We start from the raw sequence: 13,177 nt of genomic DNA, 5'->3' as shown, positions 1-13,177 counted from the left end.
TATTTTATTTTATTTTATTTTATTTTATTTTATTTTATTTTATTTTAGAAATCAGGTTTGTTTAACTTTATGCTATCATTTACTTGCCTATAGAGCTAACTATATGTGGAAATTTTACTGCAAAGCCTAGCATTTAATTAGCAATAAATATCAACTATTATTATGGAATTTTATTGCTTTCTTTGACTAGTTGATATATTTGTTTTTAATATCACATTTCACACTTTCTACAATACATGCCAAGTTGTTCCTTATTTAGTAGTAATCATCATTCGTTTCTTCTATTGTTCTAAGTATATTTATTGTTTACTCTGTATATATATCTAATTTCATGAAATTTTTATTCCAAAAGCAAAACAGATATTAAAATACTCTGCAAAAAACTCTGTGATAAAAATTGTGAAAGAAATAGGGATGGGATGAGATGAGATGAGATGAGATGAGATGAGATGAGATGAGATGAGATGGCTGAAAGTCTTAACTTAGCTGGAAATATTTCCTGACAAAGACACATTTGTTTTATAGCTATGGCCCTGAGGTGGGGCTTAACCTCAAGGTGGAGAGCATTGGTTGATTGGAAGCAGAGAGCATGTGTTTATGGTGAAGGCTTTGTCACCTCCCCACACCTTTTATTCTATCTCCGCTCAGCCTATGATATTGCCACCCACACTCAGGGCCCGGTCTTTTCCATAAGTTAACCCTCTATGAAAAGTCCATCCCGGACACAGCAGAGGTCTGCTTTGTTGAGTTCTTCAGTCCGGTCAGGTTGACAGTCAAGATTAACTACCACAGCGAGGACTGTATTATGCAGTTACCTTTTAAAAAGCAGCTTTGATGGGGGGGGGGGGGGAGAAGGATTAGCTCATCCATTCCTGACTTCCTGCATCACAGCTACGTTTGAGGTCTTACATGTATAAGGTAATGCGTTCAGTGCTAGAAACACAGAAGTGAAATAGTCAAACAGATTTACAGTGAGTTAATGAAGCTTAGACTTAAGATCTCTCCTTCACAGGGGCTCTTGTTATGACGATGGTACCAGGAGAAGAAAGAAATAGTCAAGCTGCAATCACAGTGCGTTTCTCTGCAAACATTTCTGGTAAATTGCCTAATGACATCATGAAAACTACATGATCATAATCTCCAAATCTGTATTAATCTGGTTTCTCTTCTCATTTAAAATAAATACACATGTTTATATATAATTTGGCATTTGAAATTTTATCTTCTTAGCAAAATTTCCCTGAGTTGTTTTAGTTTCAAGACCCAAAAATCTGAATCCATCCCTCTGTGCAGCCTTCTTACAGTTTTATTAGAAGAGGTGTGTGAGTGACAGTTCAGTACAGCAGGCCAAGTACTTTGATAAAGAAAGATACTTGATCAGCATATAAGTGGAAAGTAGTAAAAGGCAAGGAAAACTGGACTTGAAGATGGTAAGAATCAGCAATATAGAAGCAAGAACTCTTAGTAGAGGGGCAATAGGAATGTCTTTAGGCCAAACACAAAGTTAGACCATATTGGTTGCTATAGAAACACAAATCAACTTCGATCATGATTTCACAGAAAATTATGAATTTGGGCTAAACTAAAAGGAAAGAAATATTTTATGGTTTTCCTCCATCTGTTCTGCCTAGAACAGGAAAGATCAAAGAACTAAATAAATCCTTGTTGGGAAGTAACAGAAGGCAGCTCCAGATAAGGATAGTAAGAAAAGCACTTAATTACAGTCAATAGCTTGAGAGACTAGGTCAGATAAATGGATTTTACTTCTGTATATAGCATGCTTTGAATTGTAGACATAGATCTTTAGTATTTCTTAGTATCATGCTTTTAAGAATATAATTTCCAAGTTAATCTAAAATTATAGTTAATACTATTTATTTTTTAGGATTATTTTTACAGACAGAATAAGCATGACCTACTACTTTTATCCTTCCTAATTGCCAGGATTAAATGCTAGTTTGGTGGGTTTCTGTCCAGACTTGTATCAGTGGATATACAAATGTGTGTGTACATTAAGGAATCTGTATATACACACAAGGAGGTTAAACTCCCAAATAGAGTTGTATTCAACTTACTATTTATTATCTTGCTTTATCACCTGCCTGTTTATTATTGCCTTATTTCTATGACAGCGTGTTGATCAATACTAGTTGTTTCCATCAGCTATATTATATTAATAATATCTTTATTATAAGGAACTCACTATGGAAACATTTTAAAGATAAGCAAAAAAAAAACCATAAGGAATGTGCATATTAAATCAGTCATTCAGTTTAAATAACTATCAACTCATAACAAATTTATTTCATCTTTAGTGTCATCCTTTCTTCTATGTGCTTATGAATAGATACCAAAGCTACAACTAATTCTTTCTAAGCAAATGCAACTAGTGTGAATATATTTATAAAGGTGTCTTTATTCTGCTTAGTGCCCAAATCTGAGCATGAGAGTACTGGAACTGAAACAAGTGAGTGGAGTTGCAGTATTCTCTGAAGAAAACTGGAAAGGCAGATGCCTGGCTTACATGAGATTACATGAGAAAAAAACTAAGCAAGTTTTTTAGAAACTTGCTTAGAAAAAACTAGAAAGCTAAAATCTGGAATGTGGATGTTTTGTACAGCTAAGGGCTTGATTTTAATGGAAGCCAGTCACTAAAGATAAGTGTTCTCAGTTAAGACGAACTCTAGCTTATAAGTTATGCTAGTAAACTAGAACTTCAGAGCTGGGCAGCTATGACACTAATTGGAGACTGTTAAGACTGAAACTTTATACAGTACCTTTGAAGGATTCTCTCGATATAATTATGGGAATGTAAATTTTTATATAGAGACTGTAAAAATTAGTGAAATGTGAGCTGAATTTGAGAGAGCCCAGATTGCACTCATATTTTGTTGGTGTGATTTTTCTGAAGATTATCAGATGTTTGCATTATTCTGACCAAGCTATAAAATAGCATGTTTAACCAATAAAGGAAGCTTTGTTTTGATTTTTTTTTTCTGGCCCACAAAGAAAGATGTATGTCTTTTTAAACTCTTGATTTTTTTGTTTGTTTTTTGTTTTGTTTTGTTTTGTTTTATTAGTACACTCTTTAATGAGACCGGTTTCCTCAGTACCGGCGGTTTGATATCTGAAGCTTGTGGCCTCAGGAATTTGCTTCCTGCTCCACAGGCGTCAGACGCCTGTGCACGACCAGCTCCCCGCGCTCTTGAGCAGGTGCTGGACGTGTCGTCTTCTGTGGGAAGTCCCTGTGGCAGCTTCAGGGGCTGATCCATATCAAGTGTTTAACTACTCTCAGCTTTGCGTTCACTGAGGGGATGTTCTTGGGAATCTGAGGGCTGTGCGCCTTCTATAGTCCGAGCATCCTGATGGTGTCTTTCTCCCAGTATGGACGCCTTTTTGTACTTGTTATTCTTGTAACAATGTGCAGTTTATGAGGGTTCTGGGTGTCCCCTCCATATTTTTCATGATCTTCGGGTCTAGTCTGAAACACTCTATCTGGGATTCTTGATCTCATAAATTTGTGACAAATCCAGTCTGTACTAATGAGAGAATCCATGCCTTTTTTTTTTTTTCTTTTTTCTTCACAGTCTGTAGTCTGTCTGGAGGCCTCTGAACTACCGAGCACAAAACCCCAGCCATGAATGTAGTAATTCTTCTCTTGAGAGGCAGCAACCGCCGAGCACTGAATGTCCCTGCAGCCCAAAGCAGCGGCCTTTTTAAACTCTCTTAAGTGTTTGTTAGAAGTAATTGTCAGATGACACATTACTCACTCTCAGTTCCTAAAAAGCCGCAGAATTTAGGGTTTTTAGTTAAATGTTACATACTACAAAAGGGCGTCCCACTGACTATGTAATCTATTGGAGTAACCTGAGGTCTAATGAAAAAGAAAAAAAAGCAGTCGCCAGTTTAAGTGCTATGTCTAAAGAATCACTCTTCTTAGAGATCACTTGATGGAGGAGATCAGAGAGTTTGGAATGGAAAGTTGAGGCTGTAGTTTAAGATGGATGCACAACAAACAGCAGCAGCATCTACAGAAATGGAGGGTTTCTGAGAGTGAGTTTGAGGCCTTGTTGGTTCAGTCTTGAATATTCTCAGTTCAAGATAAAGAGGTGGTCAGTCAGAATTATTGGTATTGATTGTAGAGCACCTAATTTAGAGATGAAGGTTGAAATCATTTATATGAATTATCTATTAGAGACTGAAAAAACTCAAGGAAGACTCGTATGTTTTAGAATATTTCCGTGATTAATGAGCAGAAAGATTAAATGAGGATGAGCAGAACCTGCAAGAGAGTGAAAACAAGAACCAGAGAGGGATCCAGAACTTGCCTCTTTCTTTGTGACTTTGCCCATGAAGGAAAGCCAAACATGATTTTATTTGCTTTCTTGAAAAAACAACCACAGTAACGTGGGGAACTCATTTTGACTACTGAAACTTATGTTATTATGCAATCAGATAGTGTCCCTACATTATAAAGACTCTTCATTGATCTTACTCAAAGAGACATAAAATATTGGAAACTTAGTTGATGTTCTAGGTACATGAGGCACAATAAAATAATGTCAAGAAAATACTCCAAATAGGCTTGAGAACCATTATACTGGAAAAATGGAATTTGGTTTTACTGTAAGCACAGCTTCTTGGCTCCGCACCAAAATACTGAGACAAGAAAAATGAAATTTAGCAAGGTCCTATTATATGACATTATAGAATATTCAAAACAGAATTATGCTATGAAACTACTTTCATTAATAGAAAATGGAGGCTTAGAGCAAAACCATGGCCTCCAATTTGGGAGATTTAGAGTTTAGAATCTGGGGGCAAGGAAAAAAATGGGAGGAAATGAGCTATGAATTGATGAAAACACAAAAGTAAATTTCTTTTAAAAATTGTTTAAGAGCCTCAGAATCATAACTGGAGAGTGGTTGAAGTATAGACAGTGTGGAAAGAGAAGATACTCAGGGTGAAGTGTGCTTACTACCACGGATGTTTGCACTTAGAATCATTAAGATGGTAAATTTATAAATATTTAAACGCTACATTCATTATTTGTATTTTACCACTTGTACAAAAAAGTAATGGTGGAATTTTAAAATATTGAGGCTGATTTGTTTATGCAAATTCATTATATTCTATTTACTTTCATTATAATAATGTTCTACAGTCGTGTCTAAAAATTAGTAGTTTCTTAAAAAATTTAAATATATACAAAATATTTCTCTGAAGTATAAATATTATGAACATATCTACTATATCTGCTATATATCTGCTAACAGTCTGGTTATTTGAAAGCACCATTTTCTTGTTCTAAATAGTGAATATAAGTCAACATCATAATGATAGGTTCTAATCTTTATTATATGTGGGGGGGGGGTCCATGTTGCCACCGCTTGGGTTTGGAGGTCAGAGTATAGCTTTCAAAGGTTTATTCTCTCTTTCTCTCTTGTTTTTGTGGCAGCATCTCCTACTATTCCTATCATGCTATGTATTCCAGGCTAGATGGCTGGCAGTTTCACGGTGATTCCGCTGTCTCTGCCTCCGAGCCCATCATAAGAACACTATACCACCACATAAGTGTGATTTTTGTTTTTTGTTTTTTGTTTGTTTGTTTTTTTAGCTGGGTTCTGAGGATCAAGCTAGGTCTTCAGGCTCATAGGACAAGCACTTTTACCTTCTGAGCCATCTATACTCTAAATAGTTTCAATATTTAATATCTTGTATAAAGCATTTTATACTGTGACCTGTAAATGTAACATGTTTATGGTCTGAGTTTTATTATTTCTCTTTTATAGAGAGAAGCAGTGACTTGCCCGTGTCCTCACAGAAGAAAGGAGCTGAGGTTCAAGCGCAGGCTTTGACTTCAAGTCTAATGCTCTGAGCCCGAAGTTCCTGGGTGTGGTTGGATTGCTAGTGAATCTTTGGAATGTCTCTTACCAGTGTCCTGAGGCTGTTAGCCCAAATTGCTTGCTTATGAGTACGTTGTTAGAAAGTCAGTTAACATTCATGAACCGTGTTCTCCTCCTTTTAGAACTGAGGGACCTAGACTAGATAAAAGTTATCATCATCATCATCATTATTATTATATTTTATTTTTACTAATTAGAGTTTATTCCCTTTGTATCCCACCCTGTCTCCGTCTTCTCTACTCATGCCCCTCCCCCTGTACACTGATAGGGGAGGTCCTCCTCCCCTTCCATCTGATCCTAGTATATCAGGTCTCATCAGGAGTGGCTACATTGTCTTCCTCTGTGGCCTGGTAAGGCTGCACACCCCTGATGGGGAGGTGATCAAAGAGCAGGTCAATCAGTTTATGTCAGAGACAGTCCCTGTTCCCATTACCAGGGAAGCCACTTGGACACTGAGCTGCCATGGGCTACATCTGTGCAGAGGTTCTAGGTTATATCCATGAATGGTCCTTGGTTGGAGTATCAGTCTCAAAAAACACCCCTGTGTCCAGATTTTTTGGTTCTGTTGCTCTCCTTGTGGAGCTCTTGTCCCCTCCTGGTCTTTCTATCTCCCCCTTCTTTCATAAGATTCCCTGCACTCTGCCCAAAGTTTGGATATGAGTCTCAGCATATGCTTTGATACTCTACAGAGGCCCTCTGTGGTAGGCTCCTGTCCTGTTCCCTGTTTTCTCCCTCTTCTGATGTCCATCCTCTTTGCCTTTCTGAGTGGGGATTGAGCATCTTACCCAGACTCCTCCTTCTTGATTAACTTCTTTAGGTGTACAGATTTTAGTATGTTTATCCTACATTATATGTATAATATCAACCTATAAGTGAGTATATACCTGTGTGTCTTTCTGCTTCTGGGGATACCTCACTCAGGATGATCTTTTCTAGTTCCCAACATTTGCCTGCAAATTTCATGATTTCCTTGTTTTTAATTTCTGAGTAGTATTCCATTGTGTAAATGTACCACAAGTTCTGTATCCATTCCTCTGTTGAGGGACATCTGGGTTGTTTCCAGGTTCTGGCTATTACAAATAAAGCTGCTACAAACATGGTTGAGCAAATGTCCTTGTTGTATACTTGAGCATCTTTTGGATATATGCCTAGGAGTGATACAGCTGGATTCTTGAGGTAGTGCTATTCCTAATTGTCTGAGAAAATCCCAGATTGATTTCCAAAGTTATTGTACAAGTTTGGATAAAAGTTTTGAATCTTCACCTACATATTTCTACAGATTGGATGTGATAATAATATCTCAATACAGAGGAACAGTGCTAGGTGGAAGTTATTTGCTTTTAGATACCATAAAAGAGGAAAAATAGCATAGACACTAAAGGAAGAAACTGCTAAGGGAGCAAACACGGTCCATGCCCCTTGTGATTCGTGTCATAAACGAATTTTCACAATCATGTCATGAAACTTCTCCATCGATTCTTATGCCTTTCTTTCCTTATATTCTTTATACAGAGTTCTGTTCAGCATATATGTTGTTGGTGTGTATGGGGATGTGTTTTTGGATATGTGTGGGCATGTATATGAATGTTAGGTGTGCATACATGTGGAGGCCCTAAATTGACACTGGTAGTCCTTCCTTAATCCCACTTTATTTCGTGAAGCAGGGTCTCTTAGTGAACTTTTGGCAGTCTGGGTCTGACTAGCCTTCCTGGAGAACTCCTGTCGCTGCCTCCTGAGCACTGGGATTACAGGCAGCAGCTGCGCCTGCTGTTCCACGTTGGTTTCTAGGGTGCTGAGACTGAGCTGGTTTTCACTGTGCAGAGCAAGCACTTCATCCACTAAGCCATTCCCCAATCCTGACTTCCTAGTTTCTGAACTTTTTCTTCTCTATTTTTCCTGTTGACAAAATTTCCAACCACACTTTGTAGTCAGTATTTACAATAAAAGAAACTATGATACAACTGAAGGAAAATATTTTTGAGACCCTTTACAGTTATCACTGGGCATCTAAAGTTTCATAAATGCTCAATGATTTTTTTTTAATTTTCCCTAAGTTAAAAAAAAATTACTCATTTACCTAAATATGTAGTACGTTTTACTTATCATTGTGGATTTATGTTTAAAATCAGATGTTTTGTTTAAAGCTTTTGACATTTGCCCTTATCATGGATAATTCAGATTCTTTTTTCTGTCACTTTCTTTTTCACTTGCCTAGTGGCTTGAGCTGGTTTTTCCTTGAGGCTTTATTCGCGTTATTGAACAAGTAAGGAGAGCCTTCCTGTAAGCCTTTTTAACTGACCTTACTTTTCTACATTTCAAATTAACATAATCTTTCCCATCTTCTAAGGCATTGATCTCTCCTTGTGAAGTATGCGAAATTTCGTCCTCTCAAGGACACTCATCATGAAACAAACTGACATGACTAGCTCTTAATGTGCTGCATTTAAAAGAATTATATTTTTTAAACTTGCATAAACAGATGTAATCTTGAGAAAACACCAGACAAATCTAATATAAAGGAAATATTAAATAGAAAGCTTAGATATCAATGACATAAAAGACAAAGAGGAGAAAAACTATTCTAGATTAAAGGAGACCAAATTAGAGTTGAGTTGTGAAAATTAAATGCAGTATATAATCTTGGATTTGATTAGTAAAATTTCTTTAAAAGACATTTTGGGGATTTAAAATTTAGAAAAAGCTGGGCATGGTGGAATGTTCCTTTAATCCCAGAACTTGGAACTGCAAAGGCAGACAGATCTTTGTGAGTTTGAGGCCAGCCTAGTCTCCATATTGAACTCTTGGCCAACTAGTGGTATATAGTGAGACCTTGTATCAAAAAATTTACAAAAGATCTATAAAATATTTTAATATTATTATCTATTTTTGATGTCAATTCTATAGTTTCATTAGTGAAATTTCTTAATTTTAGTAATTATACAATATATATAACTCTATTAAAGAAAGAAAGAAAAGTCCATTAAAATGACTAGGAGTTTTAGAAGGTTAGCAACCTCAAAAACATTACATCATTAAGATCTACCCTCTGTGCCTTCCTCACCATCTTGCAGCCTCGGTCTGTCTCTGGATTCTGAGAACTCATGTCCTGTTTCCCATTCCCTTTTATTAGGATTCAACAGTGCTGGCTTACTTTTTGTTTCTTAAACTTTCCAAGCTTGTCTTGCCTCAAAGCTAGTGTATGTACTATTTTTCTCTTACAACATTCTCTTCCCAGATCTGTTCTTGGCTGACTTTTTGTCATCATTGGGCCTGACTCAAATATGACACTTCAACACCTCACTCCAGGACAGCAATTCGACTAACCAAACAAAAGGAGTTCTCAGTTGCACTGACCTGTTTTCTCATCTTCATGGGATTTATCATTATCTGAATTTATCTTGCTTATTTATTGCCCAGTGCCTTTTGACTCCCCAGTGTTCCAATCCTACCTACATAGAATGTAGATTCACAGAAGAGTGAGCTATAACCCACTGACTGTAAGAATACTTGGCACATAGAAGGTTCTCAGTGACAGTCAAAAATTAAAAATAGATGAATTCATTTGCATATAAAAAGACAGTAATCAGTAATAACAGAAAATAAATCATTTGAAGAAAGTGATATCATAGACAACTTTTTTAAAGTTTATTTTTCTGTCACACTATTGATGTTGTAATAGAAAGTGGCTAAGATACCAAGAGAGCTAATATCTCAAGTATTGTCTGTATAATCAAAACAGTGACCTGTTGCTTCCTTCTTTGAACAAAGAGCTCAAACATAAGGGTTGGAGAGAAAGTTTCCAAGCTTAACTACTTGACAGTTAAAGAAGAACATCTGAAATCCAAACGATCCTGGACCATTCATGGAGCAGTAGATAGTCCATGAGAGAGGAGGAGTCATCAGGCTGGTAGAAATGGGGATTCACATACTTTCAAACAACCCATGGCCTGAGGGCTCATGCTAATGAAAAATTTCACATTCCAACTTATTTTTTGTCTGTGAAGTAGGCATGTCATTATTACTTTACCACATTTTGAGACGTGCTGGAGAAGAGCTAAGGCAAGCATTTGTTTAATAAAGGCACTAAGTAACAACATTCCTCATTTCATCTTCTTCCGACCTTTCAAAGCTCTCCTTCAAAGCTGTTCTCTTTGAGGTTGTATTTACTCCATATTAAAAGTCTCTCAGAGTAAATTCTTTGGGTAAAGGCCAGTCTTCATGGTGTTCTTACTAATGCAAGACTTTGGAACTATCTATACATGACAGGTCTCCTTTGTACAATTGGTTGGAGCAATAACCACTACTCTGACCCCTGGGTGGCAGCAACCCTTTTCCATTTTTCAATTTTTGTAAGAATTTGTATGGAGCTGGGCTTCATTAGACTCTTTTAAATGTATAAAAATGCCAACCACACTTTGCAGACATGATGTTTTCAGCCACTTGTGAGTTCAAACATATCCTTTATTCTTTCCAACTCAGTAAGAAGGCTGTTCCCCATGGAGGCCTAGCCACAAAACAAGCTTGAAGTTCTCTTTTGTTTGGTCTATGTGGAGTTACTGGTGAAGTGTCTATAGAAGCTTCTTCACCCTCTTTCCTGTGCATTGGGGTTAGAGGATCTATGGGGGGAACAAAGCTAAAGTTGTCTTCATTTCTCTCTTGTTTTTATCAAAAAGGAATAAAAAATGGTAATATTATTTCTACCTTAGTGATTTAAAGAGACACACTAAAATATAAATTTATCAGTTTAAAAGGAAACTATTTTGAATTGTGTAGTGATGCTATATTTTTCAAGAAGTAACTAGCCCCCTAGGAAAAAAAAACTGGGCACAGAATTTTCTTTTTTAAACTTTAACTATTTTGTATTTGAAATAGCATGGAAAATATTCAAAACAAATTTACTCACAGAACCATTGGAATGCTAGAAAAATAAAAGAGAAAGAGCCAGTGAGATGATTCATCAGGTAAAAGAATTACTGCCAAGCCTGGTAACCTGATATTGATCCCAAAACCACATTAAGGAGAGAACTGACTTCCACAAGTTGTCCTCTGATCTCAACATGGGTGCTGTGGCATGCACCAAATACATACATACATACATACATACATACATACATGTAAAACAAATAAAAAGAAAGTTGAACTTATCATCTAGGTGGAAAGATTGAACTAGAAAACAAGTATAAAGAATTTAGTAAAAGAAATATGAAACCAGACATCAGAAAACTTTGACCTATGTACATTTCTGTCTAGCTTCACCTTAATCAAATACCAGTGCATGTATTTGCATGAAACATAAATATGACATTATGTGAAAAGAAATAAGTTCTCCAATACTGAGAAACTAAACGATTTTTAGTTAAGTAGAAGTATATCTGGAATGCAGCTGTATTTTTTACTTAAAGATTTATTTTTACTTTATATGTATGAGTGTTTTGCCTGCATGTATGTATGTGCACCACATGCATTTCTGGTGCCTATGGAAGCTAGAAGAAGGTGCTGGATCCTTTGGAACTGGGTATTATAGATGGTTGTAAGCCACCATATGGGTGCTGAGAACCAAACTGGGATTGTCTTTGAGAGCTGCCAGTGGTTTTGGTTGGTGAGCCATCTTCCCAGCCTCATAGTTGCATTTGTTTTATAGACATAATTTTTCTGTGAAACAGTTATCATTTAACAAATATTTGTTTAAATATTTGAAACGTTAAGTTAAAGAAAGCTTCATTTAAAATGACTGCTCCTAGGGAAAAGCCCAGCTGTTTTCCCTCTTTCTTTTCTAGCAGGTGTGTGAGGGATCTGTGGTCACTGCTTTGGCTTTCCCAGCACATGCTCAGTCCTCAAAAGCAGGCAGACTAGCTTTCCCCCATCCCCCAAGTTTTAAAGTCCCTTGGCCATAAACTGGTGGTCAAATCCTTTTTGTTTAGATTTTATATTGAGAATCTGCAGAAGCATCACATTTGCTCCTTTTGCCAGAACTTCATGCCCTCTTTGACCCCCCAGTGAACTTAAGCATCATTATAGTTCATGCCCTAAAAGAAAAAACAATGCTATATGCAAACGATGGAACATAAAATAGTTTCTTTGTTCTAGTACAGTAAAATCTTGCTCAATGTTTGACATGAATTCCGAGAAAGAGGAGCTATGAGTGCCACCTTGTGGCAAGGCATGTCCTACCACCTCTGATTTGGTACCCCAGCACCCACCTGTTTTAGCTGTGGTGGGCTCACCTCTGTCCTTCTGCACTGAAGCTACTCTTTCTTAAAGCTTTTGTTTTAAACTCATAATGTCAGAGTAACTACAGAATTTTCAAAAAATCTTCTTTAACTATCTTACTCACTTCTCAAGAATTGATATTGTAGTTCCCTGTTATTGTGACAATTCCAACCCTTAAAAATTATAGATTCTTGGGTCATTTTAATTTCCTTCTATATGTTCTTCACAATTCTATGCAGTGGAATTTTTTTTCTGACTTAAACTTGTGCAGATTTTGTGTTTATAGTCACAATCACTGTGAGTTCAATTGGGCAACTGCCTTGTTTCTAGAAAATGCCCACTTAATATTATATGCCACCTCTGGTACTTACAGTCTCCCTACCCTGTCTTTCTCAAGTCTCTGAGCCTTAGGTGAAAGGGTGTGATATATCAGTGTGGAACTTTTCAGGATGAGCACTCTACAGTCTATTAGACTCTGCACTAGCTGAGTGTCTCTGTGCTAACTGATTGCAGTCTGCAAGGAGAAGCTTCTCTGATGACAGCTGAGAGATGTTCTCATCTGTAAGTGTAAGACTAAATTCATTGGGAGTCATCTGAACTTGCATGTCCACTTAAGAGAATAGTAAGGTTGTGTTCTCCAGGGCCTATGGTTCATGCAGCCAGAAGTTCTTGGCCCCTTTAACAGTACCCAGTGTGGGGTTCTCTCTCATGGAATGACCTTAGGGCCAATCAGAAAGTGGTTGGGTGCTTTCATAACCTCTTCAAGGGTGGAGGTGTCTACACTGATTTACAGGGTGGCTGTGCTCATTTACATTTCCCCTTTCCCCTCACTTTTGCCGTGTTGTCCTTTGTTTTCATGAAAACAGTCATTCCGACTGCAGTGCGATGGCATTCCAAGGGATTTTGATTTACATTTCCATGGTGGTTTGGGATGTTGATCACTTCTAAGAATATTCATTGGCCATTTGTATTTGTTTCTTAATTTTCTTGTTTAATTTAATATTTATTTATTTATTTATTTATTTATTTATTTATTTATTTATTTATTTATTTATTTATTT

At 36.8% G+C, this 13,177-nt stretch overlaps 1 protein-coding gene and 1 pseudogene across 3 annotated transcripts in view; one reads left to right on the top strand and one right to left on the bottom strand.

Moving 5' to 3' along the window:
• The window catches only part of Hpse2 (heparanase 2 (inactive)), a 618,971-nt gene that overhangs the window by 367,082 nt on the left and 238,712 nt on the right, over positions 1–13,177 (top strand). The gene's annotated exons all lie outside the window — the stretch shown is intronic.
• Positions 3,143–3,639, bottom strand: LOC129665088 (39S ribosomal protein L30, mitochondrial-like; annotated as a pseudogene).

This window comes from Psammomys obesus, unplaced genomic scaffold, assembly GCF_907164565.1.
Source record: "Psammomys obesus unplaced genomic scaffold, mPsaObe1.curated_primary_1811, whole genome shotgun sequence".
Taxonomy (NCBI): Eukaryota; Metazoa; Chordata; class Mammalia; order Rodentia; family Muridae; genus Psammomys; species Psammomys obesus.
The sequence above is the reverse complement of the archived record's forward strand: the minus strand, read 5'-3'. Positions and strand labels throughout refer to the sequence as shown.